Raw genomic sequence first — 24767 nt, 5'->3', positions numbered from 1 at the left:
AAAACATTATTTACACTGTTTGCTAAAACTATTTTCTATGATGTTCAACTGTTTTTGTAAGAATTTGAATTATTTTTGATAATATTTACCTTTTAGAATCGAGTTAGTAAATTTTAAATTAAATTAGAAGCAGACAACAATCAGTTAGTTAATATAATAATAAATATATTTTTCCTAAATATTTTTTAAGGGTAAACTTAAAGAGCGTCTTCTATCTTTATGAACATATATTAATTTATTTTTATGTGTAGGTGTATTTAGGTGGGTGTGTAAGTATGTATTTATGTTTATGTATGTGTGTATGTGTGTATATATATAATTAAAATTAGTTGTTAGTCACCAGAGGGAGACTTTGTACAAAAGTCGTTTGCTTGCGCACCTCTGTCCCATTCGTGTTTCTACCGTGAAGCAGTTGTGTTTGCATGGCTGTGATTCGGTTTGAAGGGTGGGATATATAAGTGAATTTACAAGGTACAGAGGTATAACACCAAAGTCCTCAGGAATGGCAACGCATGGGCGAAACAGTATACTCTGTTATGTCCATGGTACTGCTCATGTCTGTAGGCGACGGTTACCACTTTCCAGCAGGTGGGCCGTCAGCTTGTTTGCTAATTTAAGTTTGCATAAAAAAAGTATAAACTTAAGTTTGTCTGGTTCTTTTGTTTGAAAATTGTCACAATATTGTACACCGCCCTACTCGCTAACATTGATGCTCCTTTCCACTTTAGTCCAAAATTTTTTGAAATTTTGTCTGTCTAATTGTTCCATCATCAAGCAAAACTAGTACACTTATTTGGATGTGATTGTTACTGTTGTTCTGAAGGTCTAATTTAAATTTGTAAGCGTTTTATCTTAATACAACAGCTAAAAGTGGTTTTTTAATTGGTTTTGCAATCTCTGAAATCCACGTGAACGAAATAGCGGAGAAAAAACTAGTCTTATATATAAATTAAAAATAATAAAATCTGTCGAAAAGGATTTTCGAATTGAAGTCGATCACAGGGAATTGAGGATACCTATTAGAGATTTCGTGAACTGCCTAGAGATATCACAAATAGACGGAAAACGAATGTTCTAGTCTCCTTGATAAAAAAAAAACGTTTATTCATACGTATTCAAAGGTACATCGTTTTACTGAAATAAATGTAGAAAAACGGCAATCACAAAGGAAACGGCGTCTTCAAATAACACAAAATTTATACGGTGCTTTAGAATTTTAGAATACATAGAAGCGAAGATTATCAGCTGAAAATAGTATTAGGTATCAAATACAATTCAGAATTGGTATATATATATATATATATATATATATATATATATATTCGATATATATATATATATATATATATATATATATATATATATATATACCACCTAATGTATACCTATAAACCACTCTTAAATGTTATTTTTAAATGGCCATATGGAGCTATTTTAGCCGAGTCACACTTTCCTTTCTCGTGGGTGTCGTAAGAAAGGGCGAGGGATGAGCAGCAGCATCACTCTTAAAACATCTCTAAAGCCTGACTACGTTTGCCAACTCACCTGCCAAGCGTGGCAACTAGGCTTTGTTGGCTTGAAAGTTATTGTCTTATACTCTATTGATCTTGTTAAGGCAAATCAAAAATAAATACAAAATTGTAAAAGAAAAATTAATTTTTTTACATTTTTTTTTTTATTCTTTTTTTTTTTTTTTTGAATCGAAACATTTGGCGTTCCATTGTTTCTGCCTACCCTAATGGGAGACAGGCGTGACAGATATGTATGTATGTATTAAAAACAAAACTGTAAAAGCAAAGCTTAACTGCATTACGCAGGCGGGGTTACCATTCAGTGTACACCAGCGGGGTACCAGTGAGAGATGATAGGTAATAATGATGCAGGTCAGTTGATCCATAGTAACGAATTCAACAATAAATCAATCACGATAGTTTTCAGGAGGTACCGCGCGGAGGTCGACCTTAAAAGACATATTGCTCGCAATAGCGTTGCTAATCCCCATTACTAACCGTTTACATTACTTCCGTTTCTCCCCTTTACAATTTTGTTACATTTACATTATCTTTTGTGTCACTTTTTATTGGTCAATTAATGAATGAATTACATAATTAATGAATTTATTATCGCGCATTTTAATTTATTATTACACATAACGCGTCTGTATAACGATATTGTAAAAACCAAGCCTGAACTTGACATTTACAACGATAGTCACTCTGTATACATGACTAAATTAAAATGTTGATGTACCTCCCCATCACATTATATTTGTTTATAATTTATAATAATTTAAATACAATTTCCATTATTTATATTATATTATTATTCATATTGTTAATATCTTTACTCATTTAATGACATTTAATAATTTAATTCTATTTTAATGTTTATCAAACACAAGGCATGCTGTGGTTGCCTATAAATGTAAGAACAGTAAGATCTAATCTACCAGTGTATTGTATTAAAATGTTTAGCTGTATCTTATGTTGGTAATCCTATAAATAAATAAATAAATAAATTTATATTCAAAATTCAAAATTCAAAAATCATTTATTCATGTAGGACATTTTAGCCGCTTATGAACGTCAAATTTTTACATTATAATTTTATATTTACCCTACCGTCCAGTTCGGTATATAGATCCAATTGAGAAGAACTGGCAAGAAACTCAATTGAATTACTTTTTTTTTTAAAGCCAGTTTATTTACAATGTATATTTATATAGGTGTCTATGTCTAACATTAAATGAAAATTCAGTGCATGAACAACTATTGCCATGCACACTCGTCATTCAAGTAATCGTTTAGTGAGTAATAGGCTTTGCTCAGTAAATATGATTTAACAGATGTTTTGAATTTATTTAAGGGTAATTCAAACATATCCTTTGGTATCTTATTGTAAATTTTTATACCTATTCCCATAAAAGACCTATTAACTTTTTCTAAACGATACTTGGGGACAGCAAGTTTGTCTTTAAATCTAGTATTAATATTATGAATATTGCTGTTTTTTGGAAATAAGTCAAGATTTTTATGAACATATAGGATATTTGAATATATAAATTGAGAAGCAACGGTGAGAATATTTGCCTCTTTGAATTTCTCTCTTAATGAGTCACGACTCTTCATACAGTAGATCGCTCGAACGGCACGTTTTTGTAATATGAATATATTCTTAATATCTGCCGCTTTTCCCCATAGTAATATTCCATAAGAGAGTAAACTATGAAAATAACTAAAATAGACTAATCTAGCAGTATCAGTATCAGTGTACTGTCTAACTTTACGCACGGCAAAAGCTGCTGAACTTAGTTTCGCTGCAAGGCTTTGAATTTGTGCACCCCATTGTGTTTTATTATCTAGTGTGATTCCTAGAAAGACAGTAGATTCTATAAATTCGAGAGATTCGTCATTTAATTTAATATTGCAATTAGTATTAAAACTTTTAGACAGAGAGAAATTAACACATTTTGTTTTTTTAGCGTTTAACATAAGATAGTTAGTTGTAAACCAGTGCAGGAGACGCCGCAAAGCACTATTTACATCGTCATAATTATTAGTCATTCTATTAACTTTAAAAATTAATGAAGTATCGTCTGCAAACAATACTATGCCGCATCTATCCTGCATGGCATATGGGAGATCATTAATGTAAACTAGGAATAAAAATGGACCGAGAATAGATCCTTGAGGTACACCCATTTGCACAAGTGATCCGTCAGACGTAGCGTTGCTAATCTTCACTTTCTGTATTCTATCAGATAGATAAGATTTTATTAAATTTAAAGCATTGTCTTTGACGCCATAAAAAGCAAGTTTTTTTAGCAATGTATTATGATCAACGCAATCAAAAGCCTTAGAAAGGTCACAAAAAACACCTATCACATCCATTTTAGTTTCCCATGCAGCAAATACGTGTCTAAGCAACTCTGCACCTGCGTCTGTAGTTGAACGACCTTTGGAAAAACCGAATTGACTATTGTGGATTAAATTATTTAAATTGAAATAACTGACAAGTTGCATAAGGATTATTTTTTCAAAAATTTTACTGAGTGCTGGGAGTATGGATATAGGTCTATAATTTATTGGGTCACTCCTATCTCCAGATTTAAAAAGCGGTATGATTTTACTAATTTTCATTATGTTAGGAAATTTACCTTCATCTATACATTTATTGAAAATAAAAGCAAGAGAGGGCGCAATAATTTCCATTATACTATCCAGTATTTTAACAGATATACCCCATAGATCCTCTGTTTTTTTATTATTAAGCTGTTTGAATATTTTCATCATTTCTACTGATGATGTATTAGTAAAGTAAGATACAGTTTAGAAGACGCAGTAGATACAAGTATATTGGGAAAATATTTAGTCAAATCTGTTCTATACCTGGGGAAGATACATAAATCAAGATGTCGCCCTCTCAAGTTATATCCAGATATACGGAGTTGGAAGTTGTAACGTCAGAATCCTTTTGTCCCCTAATAAATTGGCATACGTGATTCGTTAACATCAATTTACGCCTTATCTCTAACTAGCGATTGCTACTTCGCATGGGTAGATAGGAAGAGAGATAAATTAATCTATATTTATAATAAATCTATAGAGAGGTCAATTCTATACATGAAATTTATTTCCAAAATAACTATCAGGGGGTGATTAGTCATCGATACTGATGCCAAAAATGCAATCAGTAAAATTTTTGTCTGTCTGTCTGTATGTTCGTTATAGAAACAAAAACTACACGACGGATTTTATCGAAACCTGGTACAATTATTCTTCATACTCCTGGGCAGGTTATAGTATACCTTTCATTACGCTACAATCAATAGGAGTAGAGCAATGAAGGGAAATGTTGGGAAAACGAGAGAAGTTACTCCATTTTTAAGCTTCCGTCGCGTGTGCAGCCTTAATGACCACTTTTTAAAATGTAAAAATGTCCACCCGTGCGAAGCTGGGACGGGCCGCTAGTACTTAATAAAATACATCTCATGTTACTAGCTTATAGTGTAGCTCTCTATAGGTGAAAGAATTTTTCGAATTAATTATATATTTTTTGAGTGATTTAATTATATATTTATTATGTATAAAACATTACAAATAAAATTTTAACAGCAACAGATTAATTTACATTTCATCGATCTACTGCAATATACGTTTATGTATTTATACATTCCATTCGAATGTTGCCTGGAAGAGATCGCTTTTAGCGAAAGGGCCGCCCATTGTTTTCATTGTTTTCTCACTTCAAATATTTCTTGTAATTTTTTGTATCTATAATAAGTTACTATTGTTATCTTTTGGAGGAAACAATAAATAGTATCTATCTATCTATCTATCTATACATATGTTTTAAATCGAGACATTCAGCAAAAACTATCAGTCCAGATTGAACAGCAATAGAAATGAATCGGCCACTCAATTACAGGGATCAGGAAGCATTAGTTTCTCTCGATTAAAAAGACACAGCATGCAAGGACTGGTAGAAATATCTACAGACAGAAACTGAGAGCTGGTTAATGGATTGGCCTCATCATATATTAACAAGATTTAAACCTGACATCCAAACAGCAGATTGGATTATTGATCTATAAGGAACAGATTGCCAATTAGCAGACTAGAAAAAGAAAAAAAAATACATATGTTTATTAAATAAATTTAAAAATAATATGTTTAAAAATAAAAATAATATAATAAAATAAAGTATTTAAAATATTGGCTTAAATATGTTATACTTAACTGATTCTGGTTCATATTCAGCAGTGGACAGTTAACAGCTGTTAACTGTCCACTGCTAAGTTCCCATAGTAGTTCGCCTTTGGCTTTGGTGATGTTTTAAGAGAGTTTGGTGATGTTGCTGCCTGTCCCTCGGCCATTAAGTTCCCATAGTCCCACAGGAAAGAAAGGGGTAACCTATTCTACGCCGGGACCACACGGCCATATACTTGACTATACACAGCAAAATTACTTACTAACGGCCCGTCCCGGCGTCGCACGGTGGACATTTTTAACATTTCCCTTCACTGCTCTGCTCATATTGATCGTAGCGTGATGAAAAGTATACTATAACCTGCCCAGGAGTATAAAGAATAATTGTACCAAGTTTCGTTAAAATCCGTCGTTTTTGTTTCTATAACAAACACACAGACAATAATTGTACTGATTGCATTATTGGCATCAGTATCGATCACTAATCACCGCCTGATAGTTATTTTAGAAATATATTTCAAGTAGAGAATTGACCTCTCTACAGATTTATTATAAGTATAGATTATTGTTTATTATACGTCAGGATTACCAACGAAGAACTCATATTGTTCCTTATACAATTGTTTTTTTAATTTTATCAAGCATCGTTATATACTTTTCTCCATGATACGTATCCCGGATAACATAAATTCAATTTTGTAATCATTGTATTAAGACTTAATTTAAAATCAAACTCAAATTCAAATCATCTTCATTCAGACTTGTTTATATGCAAATTATAATCGTATTTTTTTTATGAATGCAGGATTCGGGGGGGGGGGGGGGAGAATCTAATTGCTAGCAATATACCCAAACAGGTCGACCTCCTCGCGGTTCTCCCTGGAAACTATCATGGTTAATTCCTGATGAATTCATCATGATGGGCTAACTGGCCTGTTTTCATTCTCATCTATCACCCTTCACTGGTGCTCCGCCAGCGTATTCCGTTAGCGCAGGCGGGGTACCATATACCATTTTCACCCATAAAAAAAAATAAAAAAAATGCGGGATTCGGAAGATTGTTACCTGTTGAGAAGAGCCCGCAAGAAACTCAACAGTTACTCTTTCAAATCTCTGTTAACATTATGTATATTTATTTAAATGTACTATATCTAAAATTACATAGTCGTTAAAAGCCGGTGCATGATCGACTAACACCATGCACATTGTGTTATTCAAGTAATCGTTTATGGTGTAATAAATACGTTTAGTTCGATAATTTTTTTTTAATAATAGTTTAATTTTTTTTTTTATACAACTTAGAATGGCAAACAAGCTGACGGCCCACTTTATGGAAAGTAATAACCGTCGCCTATAGACATGCGCAGTACTATGGACATAACAGAGTATATTGTTTCGCCCATTATACCCCCCATGTGTTGCCATTCCTGAGGACTCAGGTGTTATTCCTCTGTACCCAGTAAATTCACGCCATATCCCACCCTTCAAACCGAAACACAGTTATGTAAACACAACTGCTTCACGGTTGAAACACGAATGGGACAGAGGTACCTAAGCAATCGACTTTTGTACAAAGTCTCCCTCTGGTAAATTTAAACTTATTAAATTAATTACTTTAAAAATACATATCGTAAGACAAAATCTATACAAATTAAAACCAATTTATAAGTCGTTAAAAACACATTGTGATCAAGTCGAATTTATTCAAAAGCTTGACTTGATTTGTAAATGAGCATTAGTTGAGCCTTCTGATTTTCCACACGGTCGATGTTCACAGGCTTGTTTCTAAACTCGCAACGCCTAACATGATAATAAGAGGCTTTGGAAACCACGTATCGAAAGTTTAGAGAGCAGGCAGCCTTATCAATCAATGTCTAAAACATTATACATGTATGCGATACGTTGAACTAAAATCAATCGATACATATCATTAAATCGTAACTGGTCGCTGGTCTGTACATAAAAGATATATATATAAGAAAAATTACTATAGATATACCATATATATATATATATATATATATATATATATATATATATATATATATATATATATATATATATATATATATATATATATATATATATATATATATATAGATCTACTATACATGTAAAGTATATGAGAAAAACTATTATGAGGGGGCTTTATGAACGTAATACAACCCGAAATAATAATTTTTAGATTTTTATCTCTTTGTCTGTACATTTATGCACGCTTATCTCAGAAACGGCTCAACCCATTTGAACACGGTTTTCACTAATGCATTTCGGTTTGTTCCACTTAATATGTCGTGTTTGTTTTATTTCAATCGGTTCATAAATAAAAAAGTTATATCACTCTAAAGAATCACATATAATATTCTGTAAAATAACCGATCAGTTAAAATGGCAGATTTTTTTTTTATATAATTAATATTGATTTTCGGGAATTCTGTCTACTCGTGCGAAACCGGGTCGGATCGCTAGTCTCTATAATATATCGGTTTTCAATCACTACATTTGATAACAATTGGACATAAACTTAGTAATATAATAAAATTATAACTAGACGGTATTTCTACATGTGAGATATTTAAAAAAATTACATGAAGAGTCTTAATAAGAGCAACGGAATTCAAGACAATAATTTATAGAAATTATGTCTGTCTGTTTGTCTGGATGTATATTTGTTCCGGCATGATGACAAAACCCACCCTTCAAACCGAAACACAGCCATGCAAACACAATTGCTTCACGGTTGAAACACGAATGGGATAGAAATACCCAAGCAATCGACTTTTGTACAAAGTCTGCCTAGTCTAATGTTTATTTTATACTAATATGCCATCTAAAAGGGATCAAATTTATTATTTTTTCTACTTTTCAAAAGCAGTACTCCATACATACGAAGTAGCGGGCAAAAATATGAATAAATACATATATATTAGATATACACAGGATATATCTAGATCGATACGAACCGTCAATAAATAACGGATATTACACCGCAAAACAATCGCAAATATTTGAATTTAGAATGCGGAATCGTAATCATTTGTAAACAGTTATTTGCTCCGGTTGCCCTATAATGTACGTGGCTTGGTTCCTTATAACATTTCTTTAATAATAATAATTTATTTATTTGCTAGAAATGTGGTAATAATAATGGTCTTAAATATAATAGATCTACACATTTCGCCTTATCTAAAGGCATGCAAATTAAGTATTATAATTTAGTGGCTTACATATATTAATAGCCTAGTAGGAGTCAATCCATAAATATTGGCAGCCGCACACATACTAGTGGTAGCAGACTAAACAGATACAAATACAAACTAAACAAAAACAAATACATAACAAGTCAATAATATAACAAATGTCATACAATACAAATTAATTACACATTTACATATATTCATTTAATTTTTTAAAAAGTCATTTATTAAATAAAAATTGCATTCCAGTAACCATTTTTTTAACCGTAATTTAAAGTGACTTACTGGTAGTTCTCTTATTGATTTTGGTATTTTATTATATATTTTAATAGTCATTATATCACAGTTTTGTTGATACAGTGTGGTTCTGCAGATGGGCAGTTTCAACATTGTGGGATCTCTTGATGTGACTTTATTCATATTCGAATGTTTTGTAAAAAGTTGTGGGTTTTGTTTAACAAATATTCCCACTTCATAAATATACATGGATGTAAGTGTTAATATTTTTAATTTTTTAAATAATGGTCTACATGTATCTGTTGGTTTTACACCACAGATAGCTCTTACGCATTTTTTCTGTGCTATAAAGACCTTTTTCGACATTATAGAATTTCCCCAAAGCAGAAGCCCATATCTTAAAATTGAACCCACATAACCATGATACGCTATCAGTGCGGTTTGTTCATTGGCCTCTCTTTTTAATCGCCTAAGAGCATATACAAAACTATTTAAACGTTTCCTTACGTAGTTAGTATGAGCTTTCCAGTTACAATTTTTATCCAAGGTAAATCCTAAAAATTTAATTTCATTACATTCAGTCACTTTTTCATTTTTACATTTTATAACAATATTTTTTGGTGGCATGGAATAATTAGAAAATTGCAAAAATTTGGTCTTAGATATGTTAACATTTAAGTCATTATCCTGAAGCCAAGATACTATATTTTTCACTGTGTTATTGATTACAATTTCATAGTCACTTAATGTTTTTTCATCGTCTGGAATAAGAACAGATAAATCGTCAGCAAACAAAGTACATTGATATTTTGTTATATCAGGCAAATCATTTATATACAAAAGGAACAGCAATGGACCAAAAATGCTGCCTTGAGGAACTCCTGATAAAGTACAACGATAATTTGATGTAAATGATCTAGTCATACATATATTATTAATGCGATTTATCTGGACGCACTGTCTTCTATCTGTAATATAACTTGCTATCCAGTCTAAAGCACGACCCCTAATACCATATCGTTCACATTTGTTTAACAATACTCTATGATTTACATTGTCAAAAGCCTTTGTCATATCAAAGAAAATTCCAGTTATTCGTTTTTTACTGTCAATAAATTTTGTTACGTTACGGATGACAGAAAAGGCAGCCAAAGTAGTTGATTTATTTCTTTGGAATCCATTCTGTTCTTCTTTAATTATATTAAATTTATTAATAAAGTCGATTAATCTTTTATACATTAATTTTTCAAATACTTTAGAAAATATTGAGTTCAGTGTTATTGGCCTATAATTTTTTAATTTATTTTTGTCATCTTTTTTATGTAATGGTTTTATAATAGAATGTTTTAGACGTTTCGGGAATTTTCCTTGTGTAAAAGAAGAATTTATAAGATAAGTCAACACCGGTGCAATTTTTTGAGCAACATTTCCTTCATTTTTCGGAGGAAAATAATTGTTACCATTTTTTAGATTATTCTCATATATTGAGCTATGTTTACTTACACTAGGAAAGTAGTAAGGTATAGTACCTTTATGAGGCTTTTTAAAATCGTTAGAGCTGGCTTTTTTAGGTAATATACGACTTTTTATTTTATTATAGCATAAATAGTGTTTTTCGTAAAATTCGAAATCAACAATAACATTAAGTTTTAAACACAGTTCCGAAAGGAATTTTTGTTTATTTATATCTTCTTTATATTATCTACCGTGAAGCAGTTGTGTTTGCATGGCTGTGTTTCGGTTTGAAGGGTGGGATATGGAGTAAATTTACAGGGTACAGAGAAATAACATCTGAGTCCTCAGGAATGGCAACGCATGGGGGGTATCACGGGCGAAACAGTATACTCTGTTATGTCCATGCTACTGCTCATGTCTATAGGCGACGGTTACCACTTTCCATCAGGTGGGTCATCAGCTTGTTTGCCATTCTACGTTGTATTAAAAAAAATACTGAAACAAACGATACATATATCGTTTATAAAAATTCTTTTACAATAATAAATGCCCACTATATATACACTTTTTTATGATAGATTGTGAATTGTTATTCTTTGTCGGATGCCCACGATAGAGGCTCGCTTAGTGTGAGGTAGTAGCTGTTATACATTTGAATCAATTTAATTTAGATATTTAATTTTAAATTACGAAATCTTACAATTGCTCAAATAAAAGACAAATTATGATGTAGCAAATGGTATAGTTAGGTATGGACTGGCACAGTACCTTGATCTCCAGCTAACAACAAGGAATCACATAGTAGGAATGATAAAATAAAAACTGTAAATCATATGGTTGTCTCCTTTCTTCTTATGCAAATATAATTAGTACAAAGAGGACAAAAGATACACCGTCAGTTGCTATTTTTCTCAATTCATAGCAGACAAGTGTATAAAAAATGTTTGATATGTCAATTATTTGTCAATAACAAATTTTACATTACTAAATTATATATTCGACACAGTTTAAGTAGAAAGTATGCAAGCAGGTTGTATCTGAATTTGGTAGGGTAATACGGCCGTATAACATTCTCACAGAAGTCGTTTATCACGTCATCGTGAGAATGCCAATTATAATACAGAAGGAAATTATGCGATCTTTCAGTTTTGAATTGTAACTTATTTTCCAACAATCTTCGTCGCGTGCAAAGTAAAAGTCGATTGCTTGGGTACCTCTGTCCCATTCGTGTTTCAACCGTGAAGCAGTGTGTGTTTCGGTTTGAAGGGTGGGATATGGCGTGAATTTATTAGGTACAGAGGAATAACACCTGAGTCCTCAGGAATGGCAACGCATGGGGGGTATCATGGGTGAAACAGTATACTCTGTTATGTCCATGGTACTGCTCATGTCTATAGGCGACGGTTATTACTTTCAATCAGGTGGGCTGTCAGCTTGTTTGCCATTCTAAGTTGCATAAAAAAAATATAGATATCGTATCGGTATCCATATTACCCATACCTATAAAATTATATTTTTTATTAAACATGCTTGGAAATGTGAGCATTATTTTGACAATCTTCTTCGAGATAAATCAAAATTGCCGTACTGGCCAGATACATGCGAGCAGCGGCCGGCAAAAGTTGTATGAAAATCCATATCTGTCGTGTTTTGCGGCCAGATAAATTACTATATAAACTCATATCTGTCCTGTAATATAAAAATGGAATGACCTTTTACTTCGAAACATGGCTACCAAGGAGGTAACTAATAAAAGGTTTTATTTAAATTTCGAACGGGCTTGCAAATAGAAAGCTGTTTCTTAAAAAAAAAGGAACATTATGGGCGAGTGAAAAAATATTATTGTTCGTTATTCGTCATTGAACTTAAAAAGTAAAATTGTGTTTTTGTTTTCCGCGCATTGTTTGAGAAAAGTACTATACAAGCCTTAGCCACAACTAGGCATTGATGGACTCACGCATGTGTGCCTCGGCTAAGCTTCTGCCCACATTTGCACGTTCGTCCGTCAATACCTCAGTTGCTGGCCGCTGCAGTAATGTACTGATAATAATGTAATGATTGAAATTATTTTGTAATATAACACTACAGTAAAAATAGCATTGCTATTTTGTAAAATCAAACTAGAATTTCACTAGCGGATCCGCGAGTGATTTACATTTGGCATTCCGTAAACAAGTAAGATTGATGAAAGCACCGTTCCCTTAAAGTGACGGGTAGTGAACTGGGGTAAGTGTATGTAGTTGTTCGGGCTGAATTGATACAAGTATCTTTGTCTACGTACATATTTAGAAGGTATTTATAAAAAAAAAATATACAGAAAATATAATAGGAATTTTAAAATTATGAAATAAGAAGTGCTAGAGGTGGACGTTGGAGATAATGAGAACGATAGGGAAATGTATACAAGAACAATAAACGCTGTCATGTCTATGTGCTTATGTATACTACAATATAATCAATATCGTCAATACATATAATAAAATCGTAACTGGTCGCTGTCTGTACATTGAAGGTATATAAGAAAAATTAATATAGAAGGACTTGAACGCAATAGAAGAACGAAACAATTATTTTTGTAATTTTTTTCTATTTGTCTGTACGTTTATGCACGCTAATCTCAGAAATGGCTTAGTCGATTTGAATGCGGTTTTCACTAATGCGTTGCGGTTTACTTCACTTAACAATTAGTGTTTGTTTTATTTCAATCGGTTCATAATTAAAAAAGGTATATCAATGTAAAAAATCACATATATACTTAATGCTATAAAATAACCGATCAGTTGACTTGGCTGAAACTATATGAAGGTATTAGATACGTATCATTTAAGTATATAACATAATATAAGACCGGATTCGTGAAGAGTTCCAATGGGAATGATATACGGGAACTACAGTTCAGTCGGCCGTCTACCGTGATTACACTTTACTACTAACCGAGCTCAGGCTATACTCACAAATAAATCTGAGGGCCTACCATGAAATATTTTCCGAAATTTCGGAGTTGTACGAAACACAAATTTAATGTTAAATTTAAATAATACGCACTATTTAAAAATATTAAGAATGTTAAAATATCGTTCCTTTAGATCAGTGTTTCGCAACCTTTTTTGTGCCATACCCCACTTGAAGATTTCTAAAATTTTTATGTTCCCGTACATAATTTTTCCGACAAAGTTTACTTGACGACTCTAATCGCCCAGTTGATATTTTCGTAACGTCAAACGAAATTATTCCTAATAAATATTTACAGCATTTTTTTTTACTTTTTTATTAAATTTGGCACCGATATCTACTCGTAGCATTGCATTTAAATGGCACGGAGCAAGAGGGTTAAAATCGCTTCGAGTCCATTTTTAATTGCCCCTCCTTAACTATCAAATTGCCGCCCTGTGGGGCGTGGGCCCCATTTTGGGAAACACCGCTTTAGACTATTACGGTAGGATTTATGGCGAACGAAATGTTAAACTCTATTTAGTGGACCCATTTCGGTATGAGCAAAAACATGTACTTCGAAAATTCGGAATTTTATTCTATGGTAGACCCTCTGAACGCAGCGACTATTTGCGGTTTCCTTTAGAATGATTTGTAACAGTCCTTGTAAAGTGACAAAGCTAGAGTGATTTAGCGCAATATATGAAAATTCTATTGTGACTTGTGAAATATTCCAAGCCTAGTCGCATCTTTTGGAATTCACTTCGGTTTTCAAATCTGAAGTCATATTGAAATGGGTTGCGAAATATAATGTGAAACAGAATAGCTTTGCTGATGTTATATATATATATATATATATATATATATATATATATATATATATATATATATATATATATATATATATATATATATATAATTTTTTTTTTTGGTGGATGAAAATAAAATTGTAACTCCGCCTGCGCTAATGGGATACGCTGATGGAGCACCAGTGAAGGGTGATCGATGAGAATGAAAACAGGCCAGTTAGCCCATCATGATAATAGATTCATCAGGAATTAACCATGATAGTTTCCAGGGAGAACTACGAGGAGGTCGGAGGAGGAGGTATATTATTAGCAATGGGATTTTTAGTCTCCATTACTAACAATCCCTTTCCCCCCACCATAATTGTAATATGTTGGTCATTGAAATTCGCCACTGAAAAAGAACCATCAGACGAATAACACCTGAGTCCTCAGGAATGACTACGCATGGGGGGTATCATGAGCGAAACAGTATACTCTGTTATGTCCATGGTACTGCTTATTTCTATGGTACTGCTTATGTCTATAGGCAACGATTACCACTTTCCATCAGGTGGGCCGTATGCTTGTTTGCCATTTTAAGTTGTATAAAAAAAGTTAGTTTTCATGGAAATCGGATCAAAAGGAATGAGGTGTGAAAGTACATAAACCTCTCTCTGCTTGTATTCTAAAGATTGCTTGCAGCAATACGGCCCTCCTGTATCCCGGCTCGTACCGAACGTTTAATATAAAAAACGTAAAAGGGTTTTTTTATTATTTATTTATCTATTTAATACTTTATTGTATATATCAATTATTCATAAAAAAATTACAGAGGTAATCACATGTACAAAGGCGAGCTTAGGTCTAAAAGGGAATTCTCTTCCAGCAACACCCAAAGTGGAAAGGAGCATCAATGTCAGCGGGTAGAACGGTGTACAATATTGTGACAATTTTTAAACAAACTAGACAAAATTAATTACATTATATTTAATCGTATAAATACACATATACATATACATAAATACATACCTACATCTATGCATACACTTACACATACATTTTTTTTTTTTTTTTTTTATTTTATTATCAATAAAAATACAAGTTACAGAATTTATGTTCCATTAGCATTTAGAAACCACGTAGGTTTATTAATACTAAATACATTAAAATTATTTAGATTGTATTAAAACCATGCAAGAAGTATCGTTTTAATTTACACTTGATGTTGCTAATAGTAATATTATCTCGTACATCGGTGGGTAGTTCATTAATAAATCGAGGAACCAGGTAGTCAGCCGTACGCTCACCATAACAGTTATTTACGCGAGCGCTATTGGTACAAAGTTGCTTCCGTGCGACCGCCCTCGTATATACAGCATGATTAATTTCGTTCCAATATTTATTGTTAAAAAAGTTTTCCTTAAGAAATGTGTATTTAAATTGTAGATGTACAGGTAAAATATTGCAATGTCGAAAAAGACCAGTATCATCGTCATAATACTGCATCTTAATTTTGGGAGATACAATAGTTCTTAAAATTCTACGTTGAAGTTTAAAAATATCATTTAAATATGTTTTATAAGTGCGGCCATAACTTGACAACCCATATTGAACATAAGATTCGACCAATGAATTATACAGCATCAGTTTTACTTTAAAGGGAATTCGGTGTCTAAGGATGACTATATTAGCTAAAAATTGTCTTAATTTGTTACAAATTTTTTCGATGTGTTTACTCCAATTAAACTTACTATCTATAGTTAAGCCAAGATATGTTTGGCTGTCCTTGACCGTTACATACACACATACATACATTTCGTCATAGTCGTAGAATACTAACGGATCTATATATGTAATATTTGTCAGATCCGTCAGTATTCTACGACTATGACGATATAATACACCTACACATATAGATAAATAAATATATATGCATAGAGATAGAAGATGCTGTTTAAGTCTACTCTTAAACATATTCTGGATAGATGTAACAATCTCCTCTAGCAATCTCCATGAAGTCCTACTAATCTTACTAAACATATCTTACTAATCTTATCTTACTAATGTTACTAATATAATATTTCATACATTTCATTTTAGCCGTTAACTATCTAGCCTTCCCTATAAGGGGAGTTGTGCTAGTAGTTGCCACGCTTGGCAGGCAGGTTGGCAACCGCAGTTAAGCTTTTAGTGATGTTTTAAGGGTGACGCTGCTGCCCATCCCTCGACCATTAAGCTCCCGTAGTCGCCTCTTACGGCACCCATAGGGAAGGAAAGAATAGTCTATTCTATGCCGGGACCACACGGACATAATATAATAATTATAAATGTATAAACAATTTATATTCGAATATCGTGGCAAGTGTTTTTTTATGTAACTTAGAATGGCAAACAAGCTAACGGCCCATCTTATGGAAGATAGTTACCGTCGCCCGTAAACATTAACAAGACCATCAACATAACATAGTATACTGTGTCGCCCATGATACCCCTTATACATTACCATTCCTGACGACTAAGATGTTTTATATTGCTACATACACTACAGTCTAGAAGCGTACGAAGTCGAGGGCGAAAGCTAGTTTCAAATACAAAATTAATTCCACAATCTCAGTCAAAGGTTATTTATTTATTTATTTAAATAACTTTATTGGCCGAATATGAGGTTATCGGTTTAGGAAAGTTATAAATCGTATCATATTTACTTTGATCGTGAACTAAAGTATTGGGACGCCATTTGCATATTATTTCGATGGTCCAACGTGATATTGCGAAATTAAAGAAATCTCCTTTATGCTATATAAAAAAAAATACAGAGTCGCGATATTTGTTCGTGCAAATTTTTTCATTTATTTATTTATTTATATGTTTTTGTACATTCGCTTATAATATAGATATTAGGCTATAATAAAAATGTACACAGGCGGACTTATCTCTTAAGGGGATTCCTTGCAATCAGCCTTAAAAACCCGAAAGGAAAAGTGTCTATAGGGTTTGTATACAAAGCATAACTTATATGGTATAAACATAATATACATATGATAAATAATAAATTATTAGTAACTATATACTTAGTAACAAACTGTAGATGAATAATATATACATACATATTTATATATACATATATACATATGTACATACAAATACAAATCTGTATCTACAAAGATATATGTATATAAAAATAACTAAATATATATAAACATAGAATAACTATTACACATATGTATAAGTAACTCAACTGTCAATTGTATATAATGCTTTTTAAAATCCAGTGATAAAAAATACCAACAACTAACCGAATAAAGCTGAAGGACGACGGTAGGCTCGCCTCCTGCCATGTTGTATTCTAACATGCTTGGCACAATGGCAACAATCGTTTTTCCTCTACCAATTAGGCATTATTGATATAATATCACCAGAGGGAGACTTTGTACAGAAGTCGATTGCTTGGGTGCCTCTGTCTCATTCGTGTTTCTACCGTGAAGCAGTTGTTTGCATGGCTGTGTTTCGGTTTGAAGGGTGGGATATGGCGTGAATTTACAAGGTACAGAGGAATAACACCTGAGTCCTCAGGTGTTATTCCTCTGCCTAAACCATAGACGTAGATTAAAATAGGTAAAACAATCCCTATTAAAATCCACCAAAGCCTAACTGCGGTTGCTAACACACCTACCAAATATGCCGACTACTGGCAAATCCCTCTCTTCTAAGGAGAAAGCATAGGTTAACAGTGAACTAAATGTTGTGAACTATGTTGTGAATATGTGAACTAAAACGGCTGATATAATGATGATGCATCTCAGTATTCTTATTTTAAAATCTCAGTATTCTTATTTTAAAATCTCAGTATTCTAATTTTAAAAGCTCAGTATTCTTATTTTAAAATCTCAGTATTCTTATTTTAAAATTATACTAATTGACGACAATAAATTTCGTAAGCACGTAACATTTAACATATTTAAATTTAGAATGCAGAATCATGTGTCAACAAACACGATATGTTGTCGAACGGAACAAGCAGGGTTTTGCGTCGCAGAGAGATTCCGCCAGAGACAAACAGCTACTTCGATCGTGACAAAATTAATATGGGACCAGGGTTGCTATATGCGTATTTAAATTTTTACCCAAACATCAAATATTTTTTATCCAAATCGATACGATATTTTGGACTTTTTCGAAATCACAAATTTATCACGATACAAATTCACTACACTATGCCGTATGCCACATAGTGAACGACGAAAAAATTCCTCAATTTTTCTTTTCCCCATCCTCTTTTTATCTACCTTCGTTTGTTTTATTATATTTTAATAAACATCTATATAATTTACAAATAATCATTTACAAGTACCAAAACTATTACACAAAACTCCAAAACAAATACCAAAATTTCTGCAAGTCCTTTTCGCTTATTCCAAAGTTACTCGTATGTTCAAGAATTTCACTCCTCTAAACTTTCGCACACAGAAAAATTTTGCCCAAATATAGTGAAATAGATAGCGAATCTGGCAATGAAGCATGAGACCAACACGAGATTAAACTCTGCAACAACAAGAACTGTCAAACTCAATTCTGAATCGGCAGAATAATCGCGTAACATACTTGAAAAAAAGAAAAAAGAAATGTTTTTATTCCAGTAAACTTAGACATTTTTGAATAGTCATTTTTTTTCTCATTAATTTTTCACCCATCCGGAACGCGATTTCAGCCAAGAACGGGCATGAAACTGAACTATTGTTTTCTTTCAAAAAGTTAAAATAATCTCAAAAAAATTCATTAAATATAATATTTTAGTAAGACGATCATTTACTTATTTTCATGATTATGGGAAGTTTGATATAACAGTACAGCTTTTCGAGCCATTTTATTGATTTCAATAGTGTAACGGTTATATAAACTATGGTAAATACAATGCCTCAGCATCCGACAGTCGTGGATTCGATTCTCGCACAATACAAGCATTCGTATTTCTATCGTGAAGCAGTTGTTTGCATGGCTGTGTTAAGTTGCATAAAAAAAATGTGTTCTCATCAGTAAGTTTGTTTGTAATTATTAGTATTTCTACCAATCTAATGCCCATGGCGTGTGGTCCCAGCATAGATAGGGCCACCGTTTCTAATCCCGTAGGTGTCGTAAGACTAAGAGAAATTAATAGTCTAGGAATGAACAGCAGCGTCCCTCTTAAAACATCACCAAAGCCTAACTGCTTGTCAAGCGTGACAAATACTAGCCAAACTCCCCTTATAAAGAAAGCTTATGTTTAGCAGTGGACAAGCCTATGTTTAACGACTTATATAATAATAAATGATATTTTACAATCGTATTTTTGATTATTCAAAAAAACATAATTCACTCGGCCGACTCAAACTCTGGTATAAATTAAACAATGGCTCGTTTTCTTTGTGCATTTTCTTGCTAAGCCGAACACTTGTTGATTAAAAACGTTAAAGAAAGCGTACAGTCGGATTAATATTTGTTATTTCCAATCTTAATCCTTCCAATATTATAAATGTTAAAGGGAGTTTGTTTATAGAGAAATAGACAAAAAAAAATATTTGCATTTAAAGCACACACACCAGAGGAAGACTTTGTACAAAAGTCGTATGCTTGAGTACGTCTGCCCCATTCGTGTTTCTACCGTGAAGCAGTTGTGTTTGCATGGCTGTGTTTCGGTTTGAAAGGTGGGATTTGACAGTGAATTTACAGGGTACAGAGATATAACACCTTAGTCCTCAGGAATTGCAACGCATAAGGGGTGTTATTTATTTATTTATTTATTTGAAAATTACTCACCACACTTACAGTTTCCCAAAACGTGTAGTGAGCCATAGTTATGGGCGAAACGGTATACTCTGTTATGTCCACGGTACTGTTCAGTCTATAGGCAACCGTTACCACTTTCCATCAGGTGGGCCGTCAGTTCGCAGTTGTTTACAGTCAACAATAATCATTATAAATAAATTTTGGAACATACAAAACAACAAACAATATATTGCTTATAAATGGAACTGCACGTGTTGCTGCAATTTCACTCATCATTTTGTTTGTTTGTTTATTACTTATTACCGCCTTTACTTAACTAATTACTATGAAATTTATTATATACGTACTATACGGTATGGAGAAACTTATAGGCAGCTTTCTGGTTGGTAAATATATCTCCGTCATGCAGACGAAGTCCTGAGTACAAACTAGTAATATTATAAATGCAAGAGTTCATACAAATTGATTGATGAATGGATATTATATACCAGAGGGAGACTTTGTACAAAAGTCGATTGCTTGGGTACCTCTGTCCCATTCGTGTTTCTACCGTGAAGTAGTTGTGTTTGCATGGCTGTGTTTCGGTTTGAAGGATGGGATATGGCGTGAATTTACAGAGTACAGAGGAATAACATCTGAGTCCTCAGGAATGGCAAGGTATAGGGGGTATATCTGTTATGTCCATGGTACTGCTCATGTCTATAGGCGACGGTTATCACTTTCCATCAAGTGGGCCGTCAGCTTGTTTGCCATTCTAAGTTGTATAAAAAAATCCAGATGTTTTAAATTTTCTCTCTGTGTGTTTGTATTTGTAGTTCTCTGTGTTTGTATTTTATAGTTGTAGTACGGGCTGATCTCCGAAATTGTTGGACCAATTTAAATAAAATTTTACATGGTAGTACCTTACATCCTCGATCAACATTTTAAATACTTTTAATCACGAAACATTAATGAGTTCCCGTGGGATAATTAAAAATTTATAGTAAATTATACAGCTATATATAGTAAATTACACAAACTACTTGAGTAGTTTTAACCTAAAGCAAAGAGTGAGAACGACACGTCATTTGTTAATTTTGGTCCAGTATTCCCGGACATAATAAATAGGTAGGTACATACATCGGTACATACTCTCTCTCTCTCTTCGTCCTCTTCATTACTGAAGGTCGTGTCCTTGAAAGGTGTCTGTTGCCTCTCTTATGATGTTCCTCCATTGTGCACGGTCTTCAGCTTCTCGCAGGGCAGCTGCAATTGACAGTCCCGTAACGGCGGTTACTTGGTCCGACCATCGATTAGGCGATCGTCCGCGTGGTCTTTTTCCCTCTATCTTGCCTACAACCATTAGTTTGTCCAGATTGTCATATATATCGGACTGTCGTCGTCGATACATACTAAACAGGTATAAAAAATACCACGCAAAGTCGCGGGCATCGGCTAGTTATAAATAAACTTGAAATAAAAATACCTCATATACTTTATTCATAATTGAAATTGAAAATATGTACATACAGTACCTTTCCAATAAAGTTAAATTGCTTTACTCAGAAGGATTAGCTATAGAATTTCGATTTTGGGTCAACAATGAGCCCTTATAAGTGTCTATAGTCCACTGTAATTGCTTACTGATAAAGGTTTAAAACTGTCCAGGATCTGAGGGTTGAAAAGCTACTTTATGTTAATCGTAATACGATCCATTTCTGCAATAAATCTTATTGTATGGTATTACGGAATGTTACTAATATAAAAACTAGCGACCTACCCTGGCTTCGCACGGGTGTGATGTAGACACAATGTGATGTCAGTGTGGAGTGATTAATAATAATACTATATTCATTAACTGTCCACCGGTGAACTATGCCCCCCCCCCCCCCGGGAGGTTTTGCCACGCTTGGCAGGCGGATTAGCAACTGCGGTTAGGCTTTGAAGATATTTTAAGGGGGACGCTGCTGCCCGTCCCTCGCCCTTGCTTAGTCGCCTCTTACGACACCCACGGGAAAGGAAGAGGTGGCCTATTCTATGCCGGGACCATACCGTTTGCCGGGACCACACAGATATATAATCATTATTATTATAAAACATACTGTTATTATTGGCGTGTATGTGTCGTAAGTGTCTAAGGGAGGTTATGGTGGAGGAATAAGCAGTACCGTCCCTCTTAAAACATTACCAAAAGCAAAACTGCGGTTGCCAATACACCTGCCAAGCGTGGCAACTGATGGCAAACCCCCCAAGGGGGAGGCTTATGTTCAGCAGTGGACAGTTTTTTTTCAATGGGTGATAATGATATGGTAACCCCGTCTGCGCTATCGGTATACACTGGCGGGGCACCAGTAACAGATGACTGATGAAGATGAAAGCAGATCAGTAAGCCCATCCTGATGAATTCAACTAGAATTAGCCACGATGGTTTCCAGGGGGAACCACGTGGAGGTCAACCTGACAGGGTATATTGCTAGTAATGGGACTATTTAACCTCATTACTAACAATCCTTTTCCCCCCAGCAGTGGACAGTTAGAAGCCGATATGATGATGATGATGGTATATTTGTTTAAGAGAATATGAGTGTAAAGATAACTAACTCAGGGGCGAAGAACCCTCGCGACACACGGTCCACGCGCGATCAGATTTGCGCCCGAGCGCACAACAACCGCGTCGCATTCTCACCCACCCAGACATACCGACCTGGACGAGGGTTAGAAGCCGATATGATGATGATGATGATGGTATATCTGTTTAAGAGAATGTAAGTGTAAAGATAACTAACTATTTAGGTATAAAATGGTTAATTTCGTGGATTTCCTACTTTGTATTACATCTATTTACAAATAACCCGAGCTAATTACGTTCACTTATACAAAATTCCACCTTGAAACGTGAAAATAATTGAAATTTGTTTTGTTTACGAATCCCGCTGTTCCCTACAGACCACTAGCCTGTACGTAAATACGCCCGTCTATTTGTCTCGCTCTAACATAATAAGAACTCTTCATTACCTACTGAATATAATAAAATGAGAATATTAAAGAAAAATATGTTAACATACTTGTGTCTATGTTTTTAGAATTTTATATCTTAAACTGGTGCGAACAAAATATCAATCGGTCTTTTTTTTTATACAACTTAGAATGGCAAACAAGCTGACGGCCCACCTGATGGAAAGTGGTAACAGTCGCCTATAGACATGGGCAGTACCGTGGACATAACAGTACAATACTGTTTCGCCCATGATACCCTCCATGCGTTGTCATTCCTGAGGGCTCAGGTGTTATTCCTCTGTACCCAGTAAATTCACGCCATATCCCACCCTTCAAACCGAACTGCTTCACGGTTGAAACATGAATGGGGCAGAGGTACCTAAGCAATCAACTTTTGTACAAAGTCTCCCTCTGTCCATAGCACTATATCTCAGAAATTAATAATGATATTGATTTCAAATCTATTATAGTTTTAGTTTTACAGCGTTATCATTATTATATCCGCCATTATTTGTCCAATGCTAAATATAAGCTTCCCCCATTGAGGGGGTTTTGCCAGTAGTTGCCACGTTTTTCACCAGAGCAATGGCAACGCATGGGGGGTATCATGGGCGAAACAGTATACTCTGTTATGTTCATGGCACTGCTCATATCTATAGGCGACGGTTACCATTTTCCATCAGGTGGACCGTCAGCTTGTTTGCCATTCTAAGTTGCATAAAAAAAACAAAAAAAAAAAACGTTTGGCAGACGGGTTAACAACCATAATTAGGATTTGATTATTTTCAAAACGGACGCTGCTGCCCATCCATTAAGTTCCATTAGCCACCTCTCACGACACTCATAGAAAAGCAATGAGCGGTCCATTCTATGCCGGGACCACACGGCATATTTAAATATTGTTCATCTGCTCTCATTACAAAAGATATAATTAAAAAACATGTTTTTTTTTTTGTACTGGCAATATTTATAAATCTAAATTCTAAAAATAAAAAAGTATTTGTGTTATTTATATAGTATTACGCACTCAGCGTAATATCTATTAAATTCTGTTTTGAATACAAAATGAATTTATTCTCGTTTGCATGCATGAAACGATGTATGAAATTGTATGAGAGATAAGTGTATGGAGCGTAAGAGAATTATAGGTCTTTGGTGCTCCATTCTATCTAGTAGATGTTGCCTTATAATCGTTGGCTGTCGACCTTAATCGATTACTCGATTGTAGCCACAATAATTTAATAATCGATTATGTAATCGATAATACGATCTATTTTTATTCTAATAAATAATATAAATATAATTATTTACAATTAATAGAGTGCAAATGAGTGCAGTTTTTTTTTTATTTTCTTTAATTTAAAAGTCTTATATGAGTTTATTTTTCACTTTTTGGTTTTGTTTTCATCTTTTCTAATAATCGATTTAATTTTATATAAGTTTGTTTATTTGTTTAAACATTTGGTCATATTTTAAAGCGTATTTTTTACTCTCGACGCCCCGTCTACATGTACTCATATATCTTATTTATTTATTTATTTATATTTAGCAACTAAGGGAGCTTGACAGTCACCCAATTCGCTCCCTTAGCAATCACATTATATACAAACATAATAAAATTTAATTATTGGACACACTCTAAATAATTTATTGCCATTCTGTAAAACTCGACAAGTTTACAAGTCAATATATCCAAGTCCGGATACTGGCTC

At 33.5% G+C, this 24767-nt stretch overlaps 1 protein-coding gene across 1 annotated transcript in view; it reads left to right on the top strand.

Annotated features, from left to right (window-relative positions):
* LOC113511276 (orexin receptor type 2-like) overlaps nucleotides 1–24767 on the top strand; it is a 138877-nt gene that overhangs the window by 102728 nt on the left and 11382 nt on the right. The gene's annotated exons all lie outside the window — the stretch shown is intronic.

The sequence above is a fragment of the Galleria mellonella genome, unplaced genomic scaffold (genome assembly GCF_026898425.1).
Source record: "Galleria mellonella isolate WM207_F2 unplaced genomic scaffold, CSIRO_AGI_GalMel_v1 utg109, whole genome shotgun sequence".
In the NCBI taxonomy this organism is placed as follows: domain Eukaryota; kingdom Metazoa; phylum Arthropoda; class Insecta; order Lepidoptera; family Pyralidae; genus Galleria; species Galleria mellonella.
Note: the sequence above shows the minus strand (reverse complement) of the source record. Positions and strands in the feature narration are given on the sequence as shown.